The 25,754-nt window shown below is 36.8% G+C and overlaps 1 pseudogene; it reads left to right on the plus strand.

Annotated features, from left to right (window-relative positions):
- Positions 1-25,754, plus strand: part of LOC123936905 — a 162,304-nt pseudogene that overhangs the window by 70,970 nt on the left and 65,580 nt on the right.

The raw sequence follows: 25,754 nt of genomic DNA on the forward strand, positions 1-25,754 counted from the left end.
CTACCAAACTTTCAAAGAAGAAATAACACCAATTCTCCTGAAGCTGTTTCAAAAAATTGAAGCAGAAGGAAAACTTCCAGACTCTTTTTATGAAGCCAGCATTACCCTGATCCCCAAACCAGGCAAGGACCCTGCCAAAAAGGAGAATTTCAGACCAATATCACTGATGAATATGGATGCTAAGATTCTCAACAAGATCCTAGCAAACAGGATCCAGCAGTACATTAAAAAGATTATTCACCATGACCAGGTGGGATTCATCCCTGGGTTGCAAGGATGGTTCAATATTCGCAAATCAATCAATGTGATAGAACAAATCAATAAGAGAAGAGAGAAGAACCACATGGTCCTCTCAATTGATGCAGAAAAAGCATTTGACAAAATCCAGCATCCATTCCTGATGAAAATGCTTCAAAGTATAGGGATAGAGGGAACATTCCTGAACTTCATAAAATCTATCTATGAAAGACCCACAGCAAATATCATCCTCAATGGGAAAAAGCTTGCAGCCTTCCCGTTGAGATCAGGAACACGACAAGGATGCCCACTCTCACCACTCTTGTTCAACATAGTATTAGAAGTCCTAGCAACGGCAATCTGACAACAAAGAAAAATAAAAGATATCCAAATTGGCAAGGAAGAAGTTAAACTCTCTCTCTTCGCAGATGACATGATTCTTTATATGGAAAACCCTAAAGACTCCACCCCCAAACTACTAGAACTCATACAGCAATTCAGTAACGTGGCAGGATACAAAGTCAATGTACAGAAATCAGTGGCTTTCTTATACACTAACAATGAAAATACAGAAAGGGAAATTAGAGAATCGATTCCATTTACTATAGTACAAAGAACTATAAGGTACCTGGGAATAAACCTAACCAAAGAGGTAAAGGATCTGTACTCTAGGAACTACAGAACACTCATGAAAGAAATTGAAAAAGACACAAAAAGATGGGAGAATATTCCATGCTCTTGGATCGGAAGAATAAATATTGTTAAAATGTCTATACTGCCTAGGGCAATCTATACTTTTAATGCCATTCCGATCAAAACTCCACCGGTATTTTTCAAAGAGCTGGAGCAAATAATCCTAAAATTTGTATGGAATCAAAAGAGACCCCAAATTGCTCAGGAAAAGTTGAAAAACAAAAATAAAACTGGCAGCATCACGTTACCTGATTTCAAGCTTTACTACAAAGCTGTGAGCACCAAGACAGCATGGTACTGGCATAAAAACAGACACATAGACCAGTGGAACAGAGTGGAGAGCCCAGATATGGACCCTCATCTCTATGGTCAAATAATCTCTGACAAAACAGGAAAAAATATACAGTGGAAAAAAGACAGTCTCTTCAATAAATGGTGCTGGGAAAACTGGACAGCTATATGTAGAAGAATGAAACTCGACCATTCTCTTACACCATACACAAAGATAAACTCAAAATGGATAAAAGACCTCAATGTGAGACAGGAATCCATCAGAATCCTAGAGGAGAACATAGGCAGCAACCTCTTCGATATCAGCCACAGCAACTTCTTTCAAGATATGTCTCCAAAGGCCAAGGAATCAAAAGCGAAAATGAACTTTTGGGACTTCATCAAGATCAAAAGCTTCTGCACAGCAAAGGAAACAGTCAATGAAACAAAAAGGCAACCCACAGAATGGGAGAAGATATTGTCAAATGACAGTACAGACAAAAGGTTGATATCCAGGATCTATAAAGAACTCCTCAAACTCAACACACACAAAACAAATACTCATATCAAAAAATGGGCAGAAGATATGAACAGACACTTCTCCAATGAAGACATACAAATGGCTATCAGACACATGAAAAAATGTTCATCATCACTAGCCATCAGGGAGATTCAAATTAAAACAACATTGAGATATCAGCTTACATCAGTTAGAATGGCCAAAATTAGCAAGACAGGAAACAACGTGTGTTGGAGAGGATGTGGAGAAAGGGGAATCCTCTTACACCGTTGGTGGGAATACAAGTTGGTGCAGCCACTTTGGAGAACAGTGTGGAGATTCCTCAAGAAATTAAGAATAGAGCTTCCCTCTGACCCTGCAATTGCACTGCTGGGTATTTACCCAAAGATACAGATGTAGTGAAAAGAAGAGCCATCTGTACCCCAGTGTTTATAGCAGCAATGGCCACGGTCGCCAAACTGTGGAAAGAACCAAGATGCACTTCATGGACGAATGGATAAGGAAGATGTGGTCCATATACACGATGGAGTATTATGCCTCCATCAGAAAGGATGAATACCCAACTTTTGTAGCAACATGGACGGGACTGGAAGAGATTATGTTGAGTGATATAAGTCAAGCAGAGAGAGTCAAGTATTATATGGTCTCACTTATTTGTGGAGCATAACAAAGAACATGGAGGACATGGGGAGATGGAGAGGAGAAGGGAGTTGAGGGAAAGTGGAAGGGGAGATGAACCATGAGAGACTATGGACTCTGAAAAACAACCAGAGGGTTTTGAAGGGGCGGGGAGTGGGAGGTTGGGGAACCAGGTGGTGGATAATAGGGAGGGCATGTATTGTATGGAGCACTGGGTGTGGTGCAAAAACAATGAATACTGTTACGCTGAAAATAAATAAATTAAAAAAATTACTAAAGTCATGGGATGTGAAATCACCAATCGATACTGGTTGACATTTTGTCACTGAGGTCTTTTTTAAAATTTAATTTTATTTATATTCAGTTAATTAACATAAAGTGTATTATTAGTTTCAGAGGTAGAGTTCAGTGATTCATCAGTTGTATATAATACTCAGTGCTCATTACATCATGTGCTCTCCTTAATGCCCATCACCCAGTTTTCCCATCACTCTACCCACCTCTTCTCCAGCAACCCTCAGTTTTTTTCCTATAGTTAAGAATCTCTTGTGATTTGTCTCCCTCTCTTATTTCATCTTACTTTATTTTCCCCTATGATCCACTGATTTGTTTCTTAAATTCCACATACTAGTGAAATCATATAATTGTCTTTCTCTGATTGACTTATTTCACTTAGCACAATGCCCTGTAGATCCCTCCATGTCATACATGTTAAGATTTCATTTTTTTGATGGCTGAATAATATTTCATTGTATATATATACATCTTCTTTATCCTTTCCTCTGCCAATAGACATCAGGGCTCTTTCTATAGTTTGGGTATTGTGGACATTGCTGCTATGAACATTGCTGTGCAATGTTCAGATCACTACATTTGTATCTTCTGGGTAAATACCTAGTAGAGTATTTCCTGGTTCATAGGGTAGCTCTATTTTTTAACTTTTTGAGGAATCTCCATACTGTTTTCCAGACTGGCTGCACTAGCTTACATTCCCACATCAGTATGAGAAGTTTCCCTTTTTCAACATCCTTACCAGGATTTGTTGTTTCCTGACTTGTTTGTTGTAGCCATTCCTGCTGGTGTGTGGTGGTAACTCACTGTGGTTTGGGCCTGTATTTCCCTGATGCTGAGTGATGTTGAGCATTTTTTCGTATGTCTGTTGTTCATTTGTATGTCTTCTTGGAGGAATATTTTATTTTATTCATGTATTTTGCCCATTTCTTGTTTTTGGGTGTTGAGTTTGGTAACATAAGGTCTTTATAGACCTTGGATACTAGCCCTTTATCTGATAAGGTATTTGCAATTATCTTCTCCCATTCTGTAGGTTGTCTTTTGGTTTTGTCAACAGTTTCCTTTATTGTGCAAAAGTTTTTTTATCTTGATGAAGTACCAATAGTCATTTTTGTTTTTGTTTCCCTTGCTTTTGGAGATGTCTAGCAAGAAGTTGTTGCAGCCAAGGCCAAAGAGGTTGTTCCTTGCGTTCTTCTCTAGTATTTTGCTGGATTCCTGTCTCACATTATGTCTTTCATATATTTTGAGTTTGATTTATGGGAGAATAACTTTTTTTTTAAAGATTTTATTTATTTATTTGACAGAGATCACAAGTAGCCAGAGAGGCAGGCAGAGAGGCAGAGAGAGAGGAAGGGAAGCAGGCTCCTCGCTGAGCAGAGAGCCCCATGTGGGGCTTGATCCCAGGACCCTGAGATCATGATCTGAGCTGAAGGCAGAGGCTTTAACCCACTGAGCCACCCAGGCACCCCAATGGGAGAATAACTTTTATGTGGGAACAATTAAGCAGGTTCAAAAGGACAACAAAGAAAGAATTGTCATAAACTCATGTCTCTTATGATTTGTTGCAACTTTCAAATATGTAAATCATATAGAATTATCTTTGTCTAAGAAAGTAATATTCTTCATTATCTCCTTTGGAGCACTTTGTGATTTATTACCTGAAAGTGTCTAAAGAGTATTTAGCAAACAATGTTGTTTTGCTTGTTTAAACTTGCTTCTGTCCATTTTAGCCAGCTTTGTTAATTTCAAAGAAGTACATTGAATTAGGAATGCTGTTTATATATATATTTTTTCTTTTCTTGTTTAAATAGAAATTGTATTCCCTTTGTATTCTCTAGTACACTGAGTGGACCATAGTATTTTCATAATTTACATGCATATGCTTTTTCAAATTTTTTGTAATAAAATCAATTCATTCATTTGAAACATTATCTATAATGTGTTAAGATCTTCTTTATTTCTTATTAAATTTATAATATGAGGTTTTGGGCACAAACAATTGAATGAGTAATACAATAATTTTATAATACGATAAGTATTTCAAGAGTGGAAGCATGGGTGCTATAGAACTACATAGATGAGCTCCTAACCTCATTGAGGTAAAAGGCGGTAATGAGGTACTTTAATGGTGATGTTCCTGGCAAAAGCTACCAGGGTTCAGTCAAAGAGACCATACAGACTGGAAGTATCAAGAGGGAGGGGAAATAACAAAAAGATGAAGTTATACAGGATCCAGATAGTGAAAAAAAATTTTTTTTAATATTTTTATTTATTTATTTTATTTGAGAGAGAGAGAGAGAGAGTGAGCAGGGGCAGGGGCAGAGAGAGAGAGAGAGGGAGGGAGAGAATTTCAAGCATATTCCATGCTGAGCACAGAGCCCCACATGGTGCTCTATCCAACCTCTCTGAGATCATGACCTGAGCTGAAACTCAGAGTTAGACGCTCAACTGACTGAACCAGTCAGACACCCACAGACAGAGAAAAAATTTTAATCATCCTAAGAAATTTGAATTTTTCACTAATGATAATTGAAAACCATATATTGATTTTAAGTAGAGGATTAGAATGATATTTTATTTTAGAAATATTTTAGAAAATATTTTAGAAATATTTTAGAAAATATTCTGAAAAAAGTTCAGGAACAGTGGGGGTAGAAATTTGTAGATCATTTTATTTTTAAAATATATGCTAGTCCTCTCTTCTACTAGCCTTGTTAGATTTTACTTCATGTGCAATGCCATTAGACTCAGTCACCTACCTCAGGAAGGCATTGAGTGCTACTTCCGTTCAGAAGCTATAAGAACCATCACACAGTTCTACTATCTTCCTTTTCCCTCTGTTCCAAATAGAAGTCAATTTTTAGCTTGAGTCACAAGTGAGGAAGATCCTAAACAAAGACAAAGCTGACCTCTGAGGGGAAGAATATAAGCAAGAAACAAATGTTTGTCATTATAGTCCACTAGAATTTGTGATTCTTGTCACATCATAACTTAGTGAGACCTGACTAATAGAGAGTGAGGCAAGATTAGAAATTTAGAGACATGTTTAAAGACTATTATATAACTAAGGCACAAACTGTTGGTCATGTGATTTAGAGAGTAGAGATGGGAGAAAAGAAACAAGTTTAAAGATAGAAAGCACATAAACAGGCTTTATAATTAATAAAAATGTGGAAGAATGGTTTCTGGATTGGAGGAAAAAGAAAAAGGTGGGTAGGAAAAGATCCATGACTACTGGACAAAACAGAAGGCCTAGGTTACTGATGAAAATGATGACTTTAAGTCATGCTTTTCCATCTGCATTTCTACATCTGGAATTTGGACTAGCTGGACTAGCTGGGTTTCCTAGCCCTGACAATGAGTCCTCTAGAGAGTCAGAGCTTGCTTTCTCATGTCTTTCAGATCCCTGCTTGAGATAAATCCCTTAATGAGGTCTTTTCTCATTTAAAACCTAATTTAAAATAACAAATCAGCTCTTATTTTCTTAATGGCATTTGTTATATCATCACATCATATATCATATAATATATATTATATATTTATATTGCATACTATTTATATTACATTATATTATACTGTTATTATACATTAGACTCAGAAGTATTGCCCAATAGAATATTGTGAGCCACACATGTAATTTTAAATTTTTAGTGGCCACATAAAAAAGTAAAAGAATAGGTAATACTAATTTTAATAATAGATTTAATCCAATATATTAAAAGTGCTTTAATATATAATCCATATAAAATTATTAATGAGGGTATGTGCTATGGTGAGTGCTGTGAAGTGTGTAAACTTGGCTATTCACAGACCTGTACCCCTGGGGATAAAAATACACTATATGTTTATAAAAAAAATAAGAAATAAATAAAAAATTTGAAAGAGAAAAAAATATTAATGAGGTCTTTTACCTTCTCTTTTGGCACCAAATTATAATTTAAATTGGCTACATTTCAATTCCTTAATTGCTATGTACAGGTAGTGACATCATATTGGGAAGTGCAGGATAAAGTGCTGGACTATCCTTTATTTACTTACTCTTTCCCCTATTATTGCTCAATTATATGAGGACTGGGGGTTTTATTACTGTTGGTGCTCATCATAACCTAAAAGAATCCCTGAAATCTAATAAGCACTAACATTTAATGAATTATTAAGTGAATGAATGTAAAGCTTAAGAGAGTGACCTGAACCAGACTTATTGGAGTCATCAGCAGAGTGATAATAATTTAATTTACAGCTGAGACTGAGTTTATCTAGAATAAGTGTACTTGTTGAGCAGAAAATGGGTACTCAAATAGGGCATTAAATAAATGTTTCTCAAATACTTTGTATATCCCTACAGAAATTTTTGAAAACAATTGATCACACATTTTACACTGGCAGTTAAAATTTTTTAGCATAATTATATTTGCAATTGATGTAATTGCCAATATATTACAAATATTGACACTAATAATTTAAATAAACTCCAATAGAAATTAAATACTATAATCATCTGATATTTGTTAATATTAAAATATAAAACACATTAGTATTTTTCCACAATCCCTTTTTATCATTGTATATTAAATCTTATTGAATATGAATTTTACATTTGCAAAATTTTATAGTTTTTAGTGTTAGAAGTGATTGCTTATTGGAATTGTAGCAAACAAAAGGAACTTAAGAAATTTCAATTCATTAAGCTCTGTGTTGGAATATGAATAATAATAAAAAAAGTTGTGTTTACCACATACCACTCTATGATAAGATCCAAAAGAACATATACATAGATGTTTTCCAAAGCAAATTTAGCAGAGTAATTTAAAGTATTAAAGGACCCATGATAATTAGGAGTATTGGTATATCAAAAACATATACAGATTTATATAATTCTGTCATACTTGCTTTTGAATACCTTTTCAATACCTTTGAATTACCTCTTAAGGTCTTAAAACTGTACCTCATTTTTTTTTTTTAGCAGGGGAGAGGTACAGTTTTTTAGATTTCTGTTTAGAATACAAAAATATGGGGCACCTGGATGGCTCAGTAGGTTAAAGCCTCTGCCTTCAGCTCATGTCATGATCCCAGTGTTCTGGGCTGGAGCCCCACATCGGGCTCTCTGCTTGCAGGGAGCCTGCTTCCCCCACCCCCGCCTGCCACTCTGCCTACTTGCGACCTCTGTCAAATAAATAAATAAAATCTTAAAAAAAATAAAATAAAAAATAAAATACAAAAATATGTTTTATTTTATAGACCAACTCAAAGTGTTAGCTCAATTAAATTTGAGAAAATTTAAATGTTTCCTCTGGTGATAAGAAAAGATAACTTTCAAAGCCACCTATACAGTTTTTTTGTTAAAAACTTAAATGGATTTTTTGGGTTTTTTGAGGAAGGCTTGGATGGCTATGTATTTCCCCTTTAGGACTGCTTTTGCCATAGACTATAGGTTTTGGACCAAAGTGTCTTCATTCTCATTTGTTCCCATGAATTGCTTAGTTCTTCTTTGATTTCCTGGTTGATACAAACATTCTTAAGCAGGGTGGTCTTTAGCGTCCAACTGTTTGAATTCCTTCCAAACTTTTTCTTGTGGTTGAGTTCCAGTTTCAAAGCATTGTGGTCTGAGAATATGCAGGGAATAATCTGAATCTTTTGGTATCGGTTGAGCCCTGATTTGTGACCCAGTATGTGGTCTTTTCTGTAAAAAGTTCCATGGCACTTGAGAAGAATGAGTATTCTGTTGTTTTAGGGTGGAATGTTCTGTATATAACTATGAGGTCCATTGGGTCCAGTGTGTCATTCAATGCTCTTATTTCTTTTTGATTTTCTGCTTGGATGATCTATTACTGAGAGTGGTATGTTAAGATCCCCTACTATTAATGTATTCATATCAATATGACTCTTTCTATCTTGATAAACAGTTATCACCAGAAAGGATGAATACCCAATTTTGGTATCAACATGGATGGGACTGGAAGAGATTGTGCTGAGTGACATAAGTCAAGCCTAGAGAATCAATTATCATATGGTTTCACTTACTTGTGGAGCATAAGTAATAACACAGAGGACATTGGGAGATAGAGTGGAGAAGTGAGTTGGGGGAAATCAGAGGGGGAGACAAACCATGAGAGACTGTGGACTCTGAGAAACAAACTGAGGGTTTTGGAGGGGAAGAGGGTGGGGGTTGGGTGAGCCTGATGGTGGGTATTAAGGAGGGCACATATTGCATGGAGCACTGGGTGTGTGGTGCATAAACAATGAATTTTGGATCCTGAAAAAAAAGAAATTAAAAAAAAAAACCACCTTAAATGGAACCAAATCCTGAGGAATCAATCAAACTGAATCCTGAAAGGGAGACATTCTACAAGATAACTGGCTCAGACTCAAAGAGCACCAGTGTCACAAAGTACAATAACAGAAACGATTAAAGGAAGGAGGAGTGTTCTAGTCAAAAGAGACTATGGAGGGGCGCCTGGGTGGCTCAGTGGGTTAAAGCTTTTGCCTTCAGCTCTGGTCATGCTCCCAGGGTCCTGCGATAGAGCCCTATATCAGGCTCTCTGCTTGGCAGGGAGTCTGCTTCCTCCTCTCTCTCTGCCTGCCTCTCTACCTACTTGTGATCTCTATCTGTCAAATAAATAAATAAAATCTTAAAAAAAAAGACACTGTGGAAATACTACAACTAGATGTAATATATCAATCTTTATTAGCTCCTATGTAGGAAAAAATAAAAATGGCATTAACTCTACAATCCAGCTAATGGCTGCACATATGCAAAATTTCCTGAATGTTTTTCAAAAATACAAACTGACCACTTATAAATAAGAACAATTACAAAACAATGATAATGTTGATATTAATTATAAAAAGTTTTAGAGCCCCAAATTTTTGTGAAATGAGTATTTTCTTGCCCCAGATTCCCCCACCCCCAAGAGCTTTGGCCATTAGTCAGAAAAATAGCAAGTATTTAGTCATTAAATTCTTCAAAAACAACATTAACTATAAATTGTTCCTACGTCCAGCACTCACCAGAAGTCAGTTGTATTGGCATCCAGGTTCTTTTCCTGGAAGCCTACAACAGTGCTCAGAATAGCAAATAAATAAATAGGAATTCCAGTGTCTCACAATGGAGGAAGGGAGGCTTCACTGGCAATATAATCATGAAGACCAGTAATCTTTCAGGCTCAAAACACCACTCTAGACACTCATTGGAAAGTAAGATGTCTCAGAATTAGTAAGACAATATATTATTATCATTAGGCTAAGAACACCAAAGACAACTCAGTGGATCTCTTTAGTTTCAAAGATCTTCTCTTTCCTAATAAAGAAGCAACCCTACCTAGCTTCTCATGTTTATCAGGGTTGATTATCTCAGCCTATAACGTGGCTCTTTTGCACTGTTGCCTACTGACTTGAGCAGTTCAAGTGACTGGTGGTTGAAACTTCAAGTCCAGTGGAAATTTTACCATGATTCTTGGAAGAAGGCTTTCCCCCTGAGAATCAAGTACTGTAATTTAGCAGAGTTTAAGTGCACAGAATCAGGAGATTTAGATTTTACGAATAGGTCAAAGGAAGTGTTGGTGGGACCAGTCAGTCATTACAGCATTATGGATGACTCACATGCATGTGCATACCACTGCATATATCCTATTCTGAAGGACATAACTTGATCCCAGAGGGTATGGTCTCTAAAATGATGTCTTAGATGAGTCTGTAGTAGATACAAAATTCATTCCAACATTCTGTTACTTCAGCTACTTCTGGTGACTTCTGGTAAGTACCTGATAAGCCAGAGGATTCTTATGACCACACACCCACTGCCACACTGCCTTTGCCATTAATGGGTCTCTTGATTTGAAATGATGATATTATGTGGGATGCCATGTCAGTAAGTCAGGCATTCTCCAAGTACTTGGATAGTAGTGCTGAAAGACCAACCCATTTCAAGTAAACATATTGAATCTTATAGAGACAAATTGCACCATCTAGAATAGAAGGGATCTTTTAAACTGAATTAAAATCTAGTGTCTAATCTCACTAAATACCGCCATGTGAAAGCTTCAGGTTTAGTCTCTGCCAGTTTAATGTTTGTTCATTGACACTGGTAGCAGGTATAACAAATATTATTTATTTTTTAAAAGATTTAATTAATTAATTTATTTGTCAGAGAGAGAGAGCTCACACAAGCAGGCAGAGTGGCAGACAGAGGCAGAGAGAGAATCAGGCTCCCTATTGAGCAAGGAGCCTGATGCCAGACTTGATCCCAAGATCTGAGCCAAAGGAAGTGGCTTAACCAACTGAGCCACCCAGGCATCCCTGTAATAAACATTATAAGAATGAGTTCATACTTTGGAAATTTCACTTCTTGATTATAGTGTTCAATAGTACAAGCACTGTAAAAAAATTACTTGGCAGTATCATTAAAAACATATCTGAATGTGTTTATTCAGACACATAGGAGTTAAATATATCCACTCCAAGGTATTTACTAAACAGAAATATTTACGTTTGTGCAAGAAAACATGAAAAAAGTTTGAAACCCCAATCACTTGATAAGCTGTAAGATGCAAGCAACCCAAATTCATCAAGAATAACATGGGTGGGGTGCCTGGGTGGCTCAGTGGGTTAAACCTTTGCCTTCAGCTCAGTTCATGATCTCAGGGTCCTGGGATTGAGCCCCACATCGGGCTCTCTGCTCAGCAGGGAGCCTGCTTCCTCCTCTCTCTCTCTCCACCTACCTCTCTGCCTACTTGTGATCTCTGTCTGTCAAATAAATAAATAAAATCTTTAAAAAAAAGAATAACATAAAGAAATTGTAATATATCCATACAATAGATATTATAAAATAACAAAAATTGAGATACTATGACATGCCATAACATGTGTAGCATGTCATAAGATGTGTAATTTCACAAAGAATGAGTTAAACAAAAGGACCAAATACACAACAATGAGTGTTATATGATTCCATTTGTAGAAAGTAAACAAACAAATAAACAAACAAACAAAAAAACAGGTAGACCTTACCTATGGTGTAACAAGTCAAGATAACAGCTTCCTGATTTTGTTTTTGGGTAGTTGCAGTACTTTGGGTAATGTGTTTACAGCTGATGTTTACACAAATGTTATCACCAAAAATTCATTAAGCTGGACTATTATGGTGTGTGCATTTTCTGCATGTTTAAGAAAAACATTGCAGGCATGCTTCATTTTATCATGCTTTGCTTTAATGTGCTTTGCAGATATTGTTTTTATTTATTTATTTATTTATTTTTCTTTAATTTATTTATTTTTTCAGCGTAACAGTATTCATTGTTTTTGCACGACACCCAGTGCTCCAGGCAATACGTGCCCTCCCTATTACCCACCACCTGGTTCCCCCAACCTCCCACCCCCACCCCTTCAAAACCCTCAGGTTGTTTTTCAGAGTCCATAGTCTCTTATGGTTCACCTCCCCTTCCAATTTTTTTTTTTTTATAAACATATAATGTATTTTTATCCCCAGGGGTACAGGTCTGTGAATTGCCAGGTTTACACACTTCACAGCACTCACCATAGCACATACCCTCCCCAATGTCCTTAACCCCCTCCCCCTCTCCCAACCCCACCTCCCCCCAGCAACCCCCAGTTGGCAGATATTGTTTTTTACAGATGAAAGTTTTGTGGCAACCCTGCATTGAAAAAATCTATCTGCACCATTTTCCATGTTCAGTTTATGTCTCTATATATCTTTATATCACATTTTGGGGCTTTTTCATTATTATTGTATTTGTTATGGTGATTTGTGATCAGTGATCTTTGATGTTGTCATAATAATTATTTTGGGGTACCACAAACCACAGCCATGTGACAGTAAGCTTAATGAGCTCAATGAATAAATGTTGTGTGTGTTCTGACTGCTTCATCAACCAGCTGTTCCCCCATCTCTCTTTCCCCCCCAGTCCCTGAGACACAAAAATATTAATATTAGGCCAATTAACAGCCCTATAATTACCTCAAGTGTTTTAATGAAAGGAAGATTCATAGATTTCACACTTTATTTTACATATGTATGTATGTATGTATGTATTTATTTATTTTTGAAAGAGAGAACACACGGGGAGGGGGTATGTGGTGGGAAGGGCAGAGGGAGAGGGAGAGAAAGAATTCCAATCAGTCTCCACACCCACCACAGAGCTGCCAAGCACAGAGCCAGACATGGGACTCAATCACATAACCCTGAGATCATGACCTGAGCTGAAATCAAAAGTCAGATGTTTAACCGACTGAGCCATCCAGGTGCCCCACACATCTCTCACTTTAAATCAAATGCTAGAAATTATTAAGTTTAGTGAGGAAGGCATGGAAAACCCAAGACAAGCTGAGTGCTAGGCCTTTTGTGCCAAAACAGTCAGCCAACTTGTGATTGCAAAGGAAATATTCTTGAAGGAAATCAAAAGTGTTACTCCAGTGAATACATGAATAAGAAAACAAAACAGCCTTATTGCTGACTTGGAGAAAGTTTGAGAGGTCTGGATAGAAGTTTAAACAACCACAACATTCCCTTAAGCCAAAGTCTAATCCAGAGTAACGCCATACTCTCTTCAATTTCATGAAGGCTGAGAGATGTGAGGAAGCCATAGAAGGAAAGCTAGAAGCTAGCAGAGGTGCTCCATGACATTTAAGGAAAGAAGTTGTCTCCATAACAGAAAATACAAAGTGAAACAGGAAGTTCTGATGTAGAATCTGCTGCAAGTTATTCAGAAGATGTAGATCTGATAAATAATGAACATGGCTAAACTAAACAGTGCATTTTCAATGTACATGAAAAAGCCTTCTATTGGAAAAAGATGCCATCTAGGACTTTCCTAGCTAGAAAAGTCAATGCCTGGCTTCAAAACTTCAAAGAACAGGCTGACTTTCTTGTTAGGAACTAATACAGTTGGTGATTTTAAGTTGAAATCAATGTTTACTTACCATCTCAAAAATCCTAGTGCGGGGCGCCTGGGTAGCTCAGTGGGTTAAAGCCTCTGCCTTTCGCTCAGGTCATGATCCCAGGGTCCTGAGATCGAGCCCCGCATCGGGCTCTCTGCTCCGCGGGGAGCCTGCTTCCCTTCCTCTCTCTCTCTGCCTGCCTCTCTGCCTACTTGTGATCTTTGTCTGTCAAATGTATAAATAAAATCTTAAAAAAAAAAAAATCCTAGTGCCCTTAAGAATTATGCTAAATCTACTTTGCTTAAGTTCTCTAAATGGAACAAAAAAGCCTGGATGAGAACACATATGTTTACAACATTGGTTTACTGAATATTTTAAGCTCACTGTTGAGACCTACTTCTCAGGAAAAATAATTCTCTGAAAATATTACTGCTCATTGACATGAATTTGGTCACCCAAGAGCTCTGATGTGGAGGCACAATTAGATTTATGTTATCTTCATGCTTGCTAACACAATATCCATTCTGTAGTCCATAGATCAAGGGATAATTTCAACTTTCAACCACAGATGTGATGGAAAAACTATATAGTTAGAAGTAGAGCCTGAAGGTGTGACTGCATTGTTGCAATCTCATGAGTGAACTTGATTGGATGAGAGTTGCTTTTTATGGATAAGCAAAGAAAGTGGTTTCTTTTTTTTTTTATTTTTATTTTTTTTTAAAGATTTTATTTATTTATTTGACAGAGAGAGATCACAAGTAGGCAGAGAGGCAGGCAGAGAGAGAGGAGGAAGCAGGCTCCCTGCAGAGCAGAGAGCCCGATGCGGGGCTCGATCCCAGGACCCTGAGATCATGACCTGAGCCGAAGGCAGGGGCTTAATCCACTGAGCCACCTAGGCGCCCCAAGAAAGTGGTTTCTTGATGTTCCTAGTGAAGATGCTGTGGAGGTGGTTGAAATGAAAAGTAACTTAGAATATTTCATAAAGTCAGTTTGTATATCAGCAGCAGGGTTTGAAAGGGTTGACTCCAATTTTGAAAGACGTCCCACTGTGGGTAAAATGCAATCAAACAACATCTCATGCTAAAGATAAATCATTTGTGAAAGGAAGAGTCAATTGATGTAGCAAACTTTATTGTCTTATTTTGTGAAATGGCCACAGTCACCTGAGCCTTCAGGAACCACCACCTTCATTAGTCAACAGCCATTAACAATGAAGCAAGACCCTCCATCAGCAAGACCTATGACTCACTGAAAGCTGAGATGATGGTTAAATTTTTCAGCAACAAAATATTTTAAAATTATGATATATACATTTTTTAGATATAATGCTATTGCACACTTAATAGACTACAGTATAGTGTAAACACAGCTTTTATATGCAGTGGGAAGCCAAATATTCATTTGACTCACTTTATTTTGATATTCATCTTATTGCAGTTGTCTAAAACCAAACCTAGAATATCTCCAAGGTATACTTATAATTACAAAGCATGGTTCTGAGAAAAACAGTAGGAACCTCATATTACTTTCAGAAACAAATTCCATCCAAACAATAAATGTGTTAAAATTAATAATTGAGAATGGAAAAGTTGTGGTATAAGAAATCTTTACTTTGTGGTGAAATATATTAAACCTTGAATTATTTACAAATAATTGTAGATATTTTCATGGAAGAAGGGAAACTCAGTATTGCCCAAATCCTAGGAACTCTCACCCTCATAAGGCCAGTGTCTGTGAGAGCCTTCCAAAAGATTCTAATTCATGAAAATCTTATTTCCCACAGCTCCCTACGCTTAGAACAAGAACAGTGAGGGAAGAGGATCATTCTGAGAGAAGTTCTATGAGAGGACAACACTCTATATCAGTAACGTGTGCAAACAACATGGTTCCAAGGTACCAAATTTCAGATACCATTTTCTGAGGCAGTACTATTCCACTGTAGACAGCTCTTCCAAAAACATCTGCCCTGTGCCACTAGACCCTTAGCCTGGATGCCAGAAGTCAGGTCATCCATTTCAGAGTGATGCATGTCAATATGTTTTTGTTTTTTGTTCTACAGTTCCAAAGACCAGCTTCTGTGTATCCTTAAGCACAATTATAGAAACAATGTGTACTGGACCCAATTTCTCTAAACATGAATAAGTAATGTATGTATTTGTATATACATATATATAAAGAGAAAAATGGACATTTGCAGGTTAAACTGGATTCTGATAATAGAAACTTTTATAGGCATTGCAATGTATATACATATAATTTCTAGGTTGATCCCAGTAATAATATATGATCCCTAAATTTCTCTAGTAATTTTCTTTAATTCAAAATATATTTCTTGAAAATCTAGTCTACAAGCAAGAAGTGATTCTCATACTTAGAAAATAACTTTATTCTTTTTTTTCCCCATTTTATTTATTTTTTTCAGCATAACAGTATTCATTGTTTTTGCACAACACCCAGTGCTCCATGCAAAACGTGCCCTCCCTATTACCCACCACCTGTTCCCCCAACCTCCCACCCCTGACCCTTCAAAACCCTCAGGTTGTTTTTCAGAGTCCATAGTCTCTTATGGTTCGCCTCCCCTCCCCAATGTCCATAACCCCCTCCCCCTCTCCCAATCCCATCTCCCCCCAGCAACCCCCAGTTTGTTTTGTGAGATTAAGAGTCATTTATGGTTTGTCTCCCTCCCAATCCCATCTTGTTTCATTTATTCCTTTTTCTTAATTTAAAAAACAACCAAAAAAGACTATTAGAGAAAAAAATTCCCAAACTTTCAGCCACCAGAACCACAGATCTTCCGTACACCTAAATCAGTCTTCTGTCCTGCTAACCTGGAAGAAATCAGTTTCTTGTGTTTGGGTCCAATTCTGTTTCCTATGGTTTCTTTATGTTCTCTTTTTCTTTTTCTTTCCTTTTCTCTCATTGTTGTCTCTCAGGATTTGAATTGTGCTCAACTATCATCCATTTTACCAACACCTTTTTATTTATTTATTTATTTATTTATTTATTTAAATATTTTATTTATTTATTTGACAGAGAGAGAGAGAGATCACAAGTAGGCAGAGAGGTAGGCAGAGAGAGGAGGAAGCAGGCTCCCTGCAGAGCAGAGAGCCCAATGTGGGGGCTCGATCCCAGGACCGTGGGATCATGACCTGAGCCGAAGGCAGCAGCTTAATCCACTGAGCCAACCAGGCACCCTACCCATCCAAAATAGTAAACTCATCAATTTTACCAAATGTTATTCTCAATAATATGCTTTATATAAACATATAAAATGAATATGCATGATTATTTTATTTTGCTTTATTTACATTAAAAGTCTGTTGATAGGATGCAATGTAGAACAATCGGTTTGGATTGCCTTTTTTTGTGGGATATCCCAACTTTCAATGTTTCTGAGCTATTCTTGGGTTTGCCAATTTTACTGGAAAGAAATTCTCCAGTTTCCTGGATAAAGGTTGTAAAACTAGCTCTCAAAATTTTTTAGAGCCAAGAGAAAGTTTGAGGATGGGAATCTCATTGCCTAATATATACAGATTATTTAATCCTCTGTTATCAACCTAGTTGCCACTACTTGCATGAGCTTGCTGTTACAGAGTTTAGAAGGACCAGGGTTCAACTTCTCCAGAGGTGACACTTTTAATCTTCTGCTGGATTGTAGAAAGGGAAGTTAGGTGTATTGGAAGTGAAAGAGGATCTGGAAGAAAGGCAGGTCAGACTGCTTTTTCTCAAGGTCCACCTACCTTTTCCTTTGGGAAATACTCCTGTCTTGTGGATTCTGACACAATGGGTGATCTCTGCACCAAAGAGCTTGCTTCTGGGCTTCCCACACTATCAGTTTATGTATCAGTGCCCTCTGCTGGTTTCTATCATTACTCTTGCTTTTGGCTTCCAAAATATTGGTGATTCATTCTTTCTGTTCTCTTTGGCCTAATTGGTTGAAGACCTGTGCCCCCTGTAACAATCATTTTAGTTGGGTTTTGGAAGAGATTGATTATAAATACCTGTGTGGACTGAAGTCCCTTAACATGTTATACTGAATGATTGTTTTGTTTTCTGAATACCCATTTTTTTTTCATATCCTCTACCAGGGTTTTTCCTCAACCAAGTTGTGTTTTCAGATATACAACTTCAGAGGTTAAAATGAGTTCACCATGTAGGGCTGTTAATTTGGAGACAACCATGACATTTATAAAGAATGTGAAAAGTACAATACTAAAAGTTTCTTAGACCAGTGGCAAAATAGGACCACACTCTGAATTTGAAGGGGAATTTACTTTCTGAAGATGAGGTCGTCCTCCCCAGAATGTACTTTCAGAAGCAAATGGAAAATTATGCTTGATTAATAAACACAAGTCAGTAGAAATGGGTCATTTTTAATATACATGAAAATGTGTTATTCAAACACGAAGCAAAATATTTAATATAAAACTTGGATAATATGGCAGATGGATTTTAGCTATAAGAAGTTAAAATGTTGGATTTCCTAGAGCACTTCATGGAAATTGCCTAGTAAGTGAAGAAGAAATACTAATGGTGATGCCTTGCTACTGCTAGCTTGGTGAAAGTTGAAGTGAGCACTGTGAATCTAAGGTAAGCTCATGACCAGTAATCCAGTGAGAAACAGTACTTCTCCAGTGAGCTCAGAGGGAAGGAATCAGAAGTATAAGGCCCCTGTGGGTATGGTTATAAGTGGGTATGGTTATAAATGGAAGACAGAGACTGGAGAAATGCCAGGTGTGGAGCCTTGTTATGTGACTCAGGATGCCTTACCCCTTTCTACTCCATATTTGTTGTATTTTCTAGACTCCATTGGTGCACTTCTGAATGAGATCTTGGTAGGGAAGATTCTGTTCTCACTTCAATAAATTGGAATTTTGCCTTGTATGAAATTCTAGGTTCTTTCATTTCATTGGTTCACAGGGTGTCAGAGAGATTGGTGAATAAGAGAGTAGAGCAGTGCAAATATGAGCTGCTCAGTAGGACTTACTACATTGCTTTGTGATTTCTCTGACAGGGATGATTTCTAATTCACTGTAAAAAATATATGTACATGTTAAAGTTATGTGTATGCAAATTACTCTAGCAGCCTCTCAAACCCCTGAGGTGACTTTCTCATAACCATGAACCTTTGTATCTGTTTGAAGATAAAGCACGTCAGAGAAATCAGGTTTTTATGATTCTAGGCCCAATAAAAGCAAGCTTTGTGGGAGCAACTTTAGTCCACTAAAGCCAAAGACCTTTCACAACTATTTGTGTAAAACTATCTTGCAGATTTCTGGAAGAAAGGTAGAATATGAGGTTTTTATCCAAATATACATAAATTGGATGTTTCTCACGTTTTAGTCTTCTGATAGGAGAACATTGCTTAATTTCCAATCTCTGCTAAATGAAATGGCAAAATGCTTTTGAAATCGTTTGCATTGGCTTTTTTCCCTTGGTAGTTCATTTAATATTATCTTATCCTAGTTTCTTCTTCACTAGAACTGTGCTAAATGATGGGCTTTATACTGTTGAACTGCATGACACCATCCTAGGAAAAACATCACAATCAAAATATAATCAAAAAATAGGTGAGAAATATAGAGATAGAAGTGTAGCTGAACCAACATTAGTTTGCTCCTTGGTGAGTCAGAACCTGCACCAGTTGAGTCATTGCACAAAGAAAACTTTATTTGTAACAAATAAAGAAATCACTTGGAATGGCTTCCAAAGCTATCACTCTGTACTAGAGGGTACCTTTTTTTTTTTTTTTAAGATTTTATTTATTTGACACGGAGAGAGAGACAGCCAGAGAGGGAACACAAGTAGAGGGAGTGGGAGCAGAAGCCCAACGCTGGGTTTCATCCCAGAAGCCAGGGATCATGACCAAGGAATACGTTTAAGGACAGAGCCACCCAGGTGCCCCTGGAGGGTACCTTTTATTTAGGGTTAGAATGAATATTTAGATAAGAAATCCTTGTCTTTTTATGTAGAGGCAGGCATAAGGTCACACCTGCACCTTAAGGAAACATGCCTATACCTACATCGTGCGAATTGTGTGTACATGAAGCTGAGGCTCCTCCTTTGGCAGAGATTTTAGTACTACAATGAGGTAAATGTAATTACTGGTCATTCCAGGGGTCCATCAACACAAGCATGTCAAGGGTTTAGCTCAAATGGTCTGGGTGGTCTGAGCCAGGGAGAGGTCTAATCAGCGCAATCATCATCATCTGAGGGGTGGCTTTGGATTTTATTTGCCTGCGTTAAGAAATAAGCTGGAAAGAAGAGCTTAAGGGAAAATGGAAAACAAAGGTTAGTGATTATAAGCAGGTGGGCAGTAAAGGTCAGGTCTTGGGGTCTAGTTGGTGACAGAAACTGGCAAAAAATACACAGACATTAGAGTTATGTGAATCAATTTCAAATCTTTCATTTGCCACTTACTGGTTTTGTGATAAGTATTAGTATTATTAATTTGGAGACAACCATGGCATTTATAAAGAATGTGAAAAGTAGAATACTAAAAGTTTCTTAGACCAGTGGCAAAATAGGATCACACACTAATACTTTTAATCTTAACTTCCCATGATGTAAAATGGCAATATTTATGGCCATCGGTATGGGTTATTGCAAAGTTTAATTTAGAAAATGCCACTTAAAAACACCTACTCTTTAATGAACTCAGAATAGTTAATGAATAAATGTTAATAACTCCTTACATTATTTTAGATCTGGGATGATTTTTATAATCTTTAATTTTTATGTTTACATTAATTATTTTTTATTTACATTAGTAATCTCCACTCCATGATGTAACTTTTTCTGAAATTGACCATACGGATAAAAAATAAATAAAAAATGTGTATGTTCATCTACTTCTGGTTAAGAAATAAACACTATTTAATAGGATGTAATTTATTTAAACTGTTTCACATCATAGTCTTTGGCTGCTTTAGTCTACGTAAAATTATTTCCTGATATATACTGACAATATAATGAAAAAAAATTACTTGATTTAATATAAAGTGAAAGTATTTTGTAGGAAAGATCCAGCATTTCAAGGTTATACTCCTATCTGGATATTTGCATGCTAATTGATTTAAGAACTATAGTTAGAACTAATACTGAAAGAAAAAAATAATAAAGATACTTGTTCCTGAGGATATCTGAATTGTAAATGAGTAAATCTTCAAACAAAAGAAACCAGCACCATGAAAACAGGCCATAACACATCTTCCATAGCACATATTAGTTTCCAAAAATAACATTTTAACTCATTTCCTTCAGTTTCAATTATTTGTGGATTAGCATAAATATATATTTTGAAAACTCTCACTGGTAATTACTAGATCATTTCTAAATGACTAATTTTTAGCCACAAATTATACATTGCTTGATGGACTGGATTATTTCTATAAATTATTGTCAGAGAAAACAGTTTTAAGGTTTAATTGTAGTTCCAGATTATTATTTTTCATAGTTAGGTGAGTATGTTGATACAGAAAATGTATTTTTATATCAGCTTAATGCATTAAAAGTATGTTTTTTTTCTTTTCAGTTCCATTCACTATTTTGAAGAATTAAGGTCTCCATGTTTTCCAATCAAAAAGGAATCATGCCTGAAATCATGATAAAAAAGGAACATATTTCTTCTAGACAATAATCTATTTTTATGTATTCAAACAAAATGAAAGATCATCAGAAATCCCAATTTAGAAGTATTTATGGAAGAAATAATTTAACAACGTGACTACATTTTTCTAATAGAATATGTATTTAGGCCAGGTTATTCTTTTACCATTTAATATGATTGAAAGATTTTCTTGCTAAATGGAACACACCATCAACTCATGATACTAGAAAATTCACAAATAAAAATATGTAGAACAAGTTTGTTTTACTCACCAAAAATTTGGTCATCTATTCTTATGTAAAAAGTATATTTTCTTAAATTCATAATATTGACTATAATGCCCACCAGACTTTTCTTTTTTTTTAATTCATTTCTTTTTATTGTCCAATATTCCATTGTGTGCATATACCACATTTTTTTATCTTCTCATCAGTTGATGGACATTTAGGTTGTTCCCACTTTTTGGCAGTTATGAATAATACTAGGGTGAATGTTTGTATACAAGTTTTTCAGCGTAACAGTATTCATTGTTTTTGCACAACACCCAGTGCTCCATGCAAAACGTGCCCTCCCTATTACCCACCACCTGTTCCCCCAACCTCCCACCCCTGACCCTTCAAAACCCTCAGGTTGTTTTTCAGAGTCCAAAGTCTCTTATGGTTCGCCTCCCCTTCCAAATTTTTTTTTTTTTTAATAAACATATAATGTATTTTTATCTCCAGGGGTACAGGTCTGTGAATCGCCAGGTTTACACACTTCACAGCACTCACGATAGCACATACCCTCCCCAATGTCCATAGCCCCCTCCCCCTCTCCCAATCCCACCTCCCCCCAGCAACCCCCAGTTTGTTTTGTGAGATTAAGAGTCATTTATGGTTTGTCTCCCTCCCAATCCCATCTTGTTTCATTTATTCTTCTCCTATCCCCCTAACCCCCCATGTTGCTTCTCCATGTCCTCATATCAGGGAGATCATATGATAGTTGTCTTTCTCCGATTGACTTATTTCACTAAGCATGATACGCTCTAGTTCCATCCACGTCGTCGCAAATGGCAAGGTTTCATTACTTTTGATAGCTGCATAGTATTCCATTGTGTATATATACCACCTCTTCTTTATCCATTCATCTGTTGATGGACATCTAGGTTCTTTCCATAGCTTGGCTATTGTAGACATTGCTGCTATAAACATTCGGGTACACGTGCCCCTTCGGATCACTATGTTTGTATCTTTAGGGTAAATACCCAGTAGTGCAATTGCTGGGTCATAGGGTAGTTCTATTTTCAACATTTTGAGGAACCTCCATGCTTTTTTCCAGAGTGGTTGCACCAGCTTGCATTCCCACCAACAGTGGAGGAGGGTTCCCCTTTCTCCACATCCTCGCCAGCATCTGTCATTTCCTGACTTGTTAATTTTAGCCATCCTGACTGGTGTGAGGTGATATCTCATTGTGGTTTTGATTTGTATTTCCCTGATGCCGAGTGACGTGGAGCACTTTTTCATGTGTCTGTTGGCCATCTGGATGTCTTCTTTGCAGAAATGTCTGTTCATGTCCTCTGCCCATTTCTTGATTGGATTGTTTGTTCTTTGGGTGTTGAGTTTGCTAAGTTCCTTATAGATTTTGGATACTAGCCCTTTATCTGATATGTCGTTTGCAAATATCTTCTCCCATTCTGTCAGTTGTCTTTTGGTTTTGTTAACTGTTTCCTTTGCTGTGCAAAAGCTTTTGATCTTGATGAAATCCCAATAGTTCATTTTTGCCCTTGCTTCCCTTGTCTTTGCCATTGTTCCTAGGAAGATGTTGCTATGGCTGAGGTCGAAGAGGTTGCTGCCTGTGTTCTCCTCAAGGATTTTGATGGATTCCTTTCTCACATTGAGGTCCTTCATCCATTTGGAGTCTATTTTCGTGTGTGGTGTAAGGAAGTGGTCCAATTTCATTTTTCTGCATGTGGCTGTCCAATTTTCCCAGCACCATTTATTGAAGAGGCTGTCTTTTTTCCATTGGACATTCTTTCCTGCTTTGTCGAAGATTAGTTGACCATAGAGTTGAGGGTCTATTTCTGGGCTCTCTATTCTGTTCCACTGATCTATGTGTCTGTTTTTGTGCCAGTACCATGCTGTCTTGATGATGACAGCTTTGTAATAGAGCTTGAAGTCCGGAATTGCGATGCCACCAACTTTGGCTTTGTTCTTCAATATTCCTTTGGCTATTCGAGGTCTTTTCTGGTTCCATATAAATTTTAGGATGATTTGTTCCATTTCTTTGAAAAAAATGGATGGTATTTTGATAGGGATTGCATTAAATGTGTAGATTGCTTTAGGTAGTATGGACATTTTCACAATATTTATTTTTCCAATCCAGGAGCATAGAACATTTTTCCATTTCTTTGTGTCTTCCTCAATTTCTTTCATGAGTACTTTATAATTTTCTGTGTATAGATTCTTAGCCTCTTTGGTTAGGTTTATTCCTAGGTATCTTATAGTTTTGGGTACAATTGCAAATGGGATTGACTCCTTAATTTCTCTTTCTTCTGTCTTGTTGTTGGTGTACAGAAATGCAACTGATTTCTGTGCATTGATTTTATATCCTGACACTTTACTGAATTCCTGTACAAGTACTAGCAGTTTTGGAGTGGAGTCTTTTGGGTTTTCCACATATAGTATCATATCATCTGCGAAGAGTGATAGTTTGACTTCCTCTTTACCAATTTGGATGCCTTTAATTTCTTTTTGTTGTCTGATTGCTGAGGCTAGGACTTCTAGTACTATGTTGAATAGCAGTGGTGATAATGGACTTCCCTGCTGTGTTCCTGACCTTAGCGGAAAAGCTTTCAGTTTTTCTCCATTGAGAATGATATTTGCGGTGGGTTTTTCATAGATGGCTTTGATAATATTGAGGTATGTGCCCTCTATCCCTACACTTTGGAGAGTTTTGATCAGGAAGGGATGCTGTACTTTGTCAAATGCTTTTTCAGCATCTATTGAGAGTATCATATGTTTCTTGTTCTTTCTTTTATTAATGTGTTGTATCACATTGATTGATTTGCGGATGTTGAACCAACCCTGCAGCCCTGGAATAAATCCCACTTGATCGTGGTGAATAATCCTTTTAATGTACTGTTGAATCCTATTGGCTAGTATTTTGGCAAGAATTTTTGCATCTGTGTTCATCAAGGATATTGGTCTGTAGTTCTCTTTTTTGGTGGGAACCTTGTCTGGTTTTGGGATCAAGGTGATGCTGGCCTCATGAAATGAGTTTGGAAGTTTTCCTTCCGTTTCTATTTTTTGGAACAGTTTCAGGAGAATAGGAATTAGTTCTTCTTTAAATGTTTGGTAGAATTCCCCTGGGATGCCGTCTGGCCCTGGGCTTTTGTTTGTTTGGAGATTTTTGATGACTGTTTCAATCTCCTTACTGGTTATGGGCCTGTTCAGGTTTTCTATTTCTTCCTGGTTCAGTTGTGGTAGTTTATATGTCTCTAGGAATGCATCCATTTCTTCCAGATTGTCAAATTTGTTGGCGTAGAGTTGCTCATAGTATGTTCTTATAATTGTCTATATTTCTTTGGTGTTAGTTGTGATCTCTCCTCTTTCATTCATGATTTTATTTATTTGGGTCCTTTCTCTTTTCTTTTTGATGAGTCTGGCCAGGGGTTTATCAATCTTATTGATTCTTCCAAAGAACCAGCTCCTAGTTTCATTGATTTTTTCTATTGTTTTTTTGGTTTCTATTTCATTGATTTCTGCTCTGATCTTTATGATTTCTCTTCTTCTGTTGGGTTTAGGGTTTCTTTCTTGTTCTTTCTCCAGCTCCTTTACGTGTAGGGTTAGGTTGTGTACTTGAGACCTTTCTTGTTTCTTGAGAAAGGCTTGTACCACTATATATTTTCCTCTCAGGACTGCCTTTGCTGTGTCCCACAGATTTTGAACTGTTGTGTTTTCATTATCATTTGTTTCCATGAATTTTTCAATTCTTCTTTAATTTCCTGGTTGACCCATTCATTCTTTAGAAGGATGCTGTTTAGTCTCCATGTATTTGGGTTCTTTCCAGCTTTCCTCTTGTGATTGAGTTCTAGCTTCAGAGCATTGTGGTCTGAAAGTATGCAGGGAATGATCCTAATCTTTTGATACTGGTTGAGAACTGATTTGTGACCCAGGATGTGATCTATTCTGGAGAAGGTTCCATGTGCACTAGAGAAGAATGTGTATTCTGTTGCTTTGGGATGAAATGTTCTGAATATATCTGTGATGTCCATCTGGTCCAGTGTGTCATTTAAGGCCTTTATTTCCTTGTTGATCTTTGGCTTGGATGATCTGTCCATTTCAGTGAGGGGAGTGTTAAAATCCCCTACTATTATTGTATTATTATTGATGTGTTTCTTTGATTTTGTTATTAATTGGTTGATATAGTTGGCTGCTCCCACGTTAGGGGCATAGATATTTAAAATTGTTAGATCTTCTTGTTGGACAGACCCTTTGAGTAGGATATAGTATCCTTCCTCATCTCTTATTATAGTCTTTGGCTTAAAATCTAATTGATCTGATATAAGGATTGCCACCCCAGCTTTCTTCTGATGCCCATTAGCATGGTAAATTGTTTTCCACC

The sequence above is a fragment of the Meles meles genome, chromosome 2 (genome assembly GCF_922984935.1).
Source record: "Meles meles chromosome 2, mMelMel3.1 paternal haplotype, whole genome shotgun sequence".
Taxonomy (NCBI): Eukaryota; Metazoa; Chordata; class Mammalia; order Carnivora; family Mustelidae; genus Meles; species Meles meles.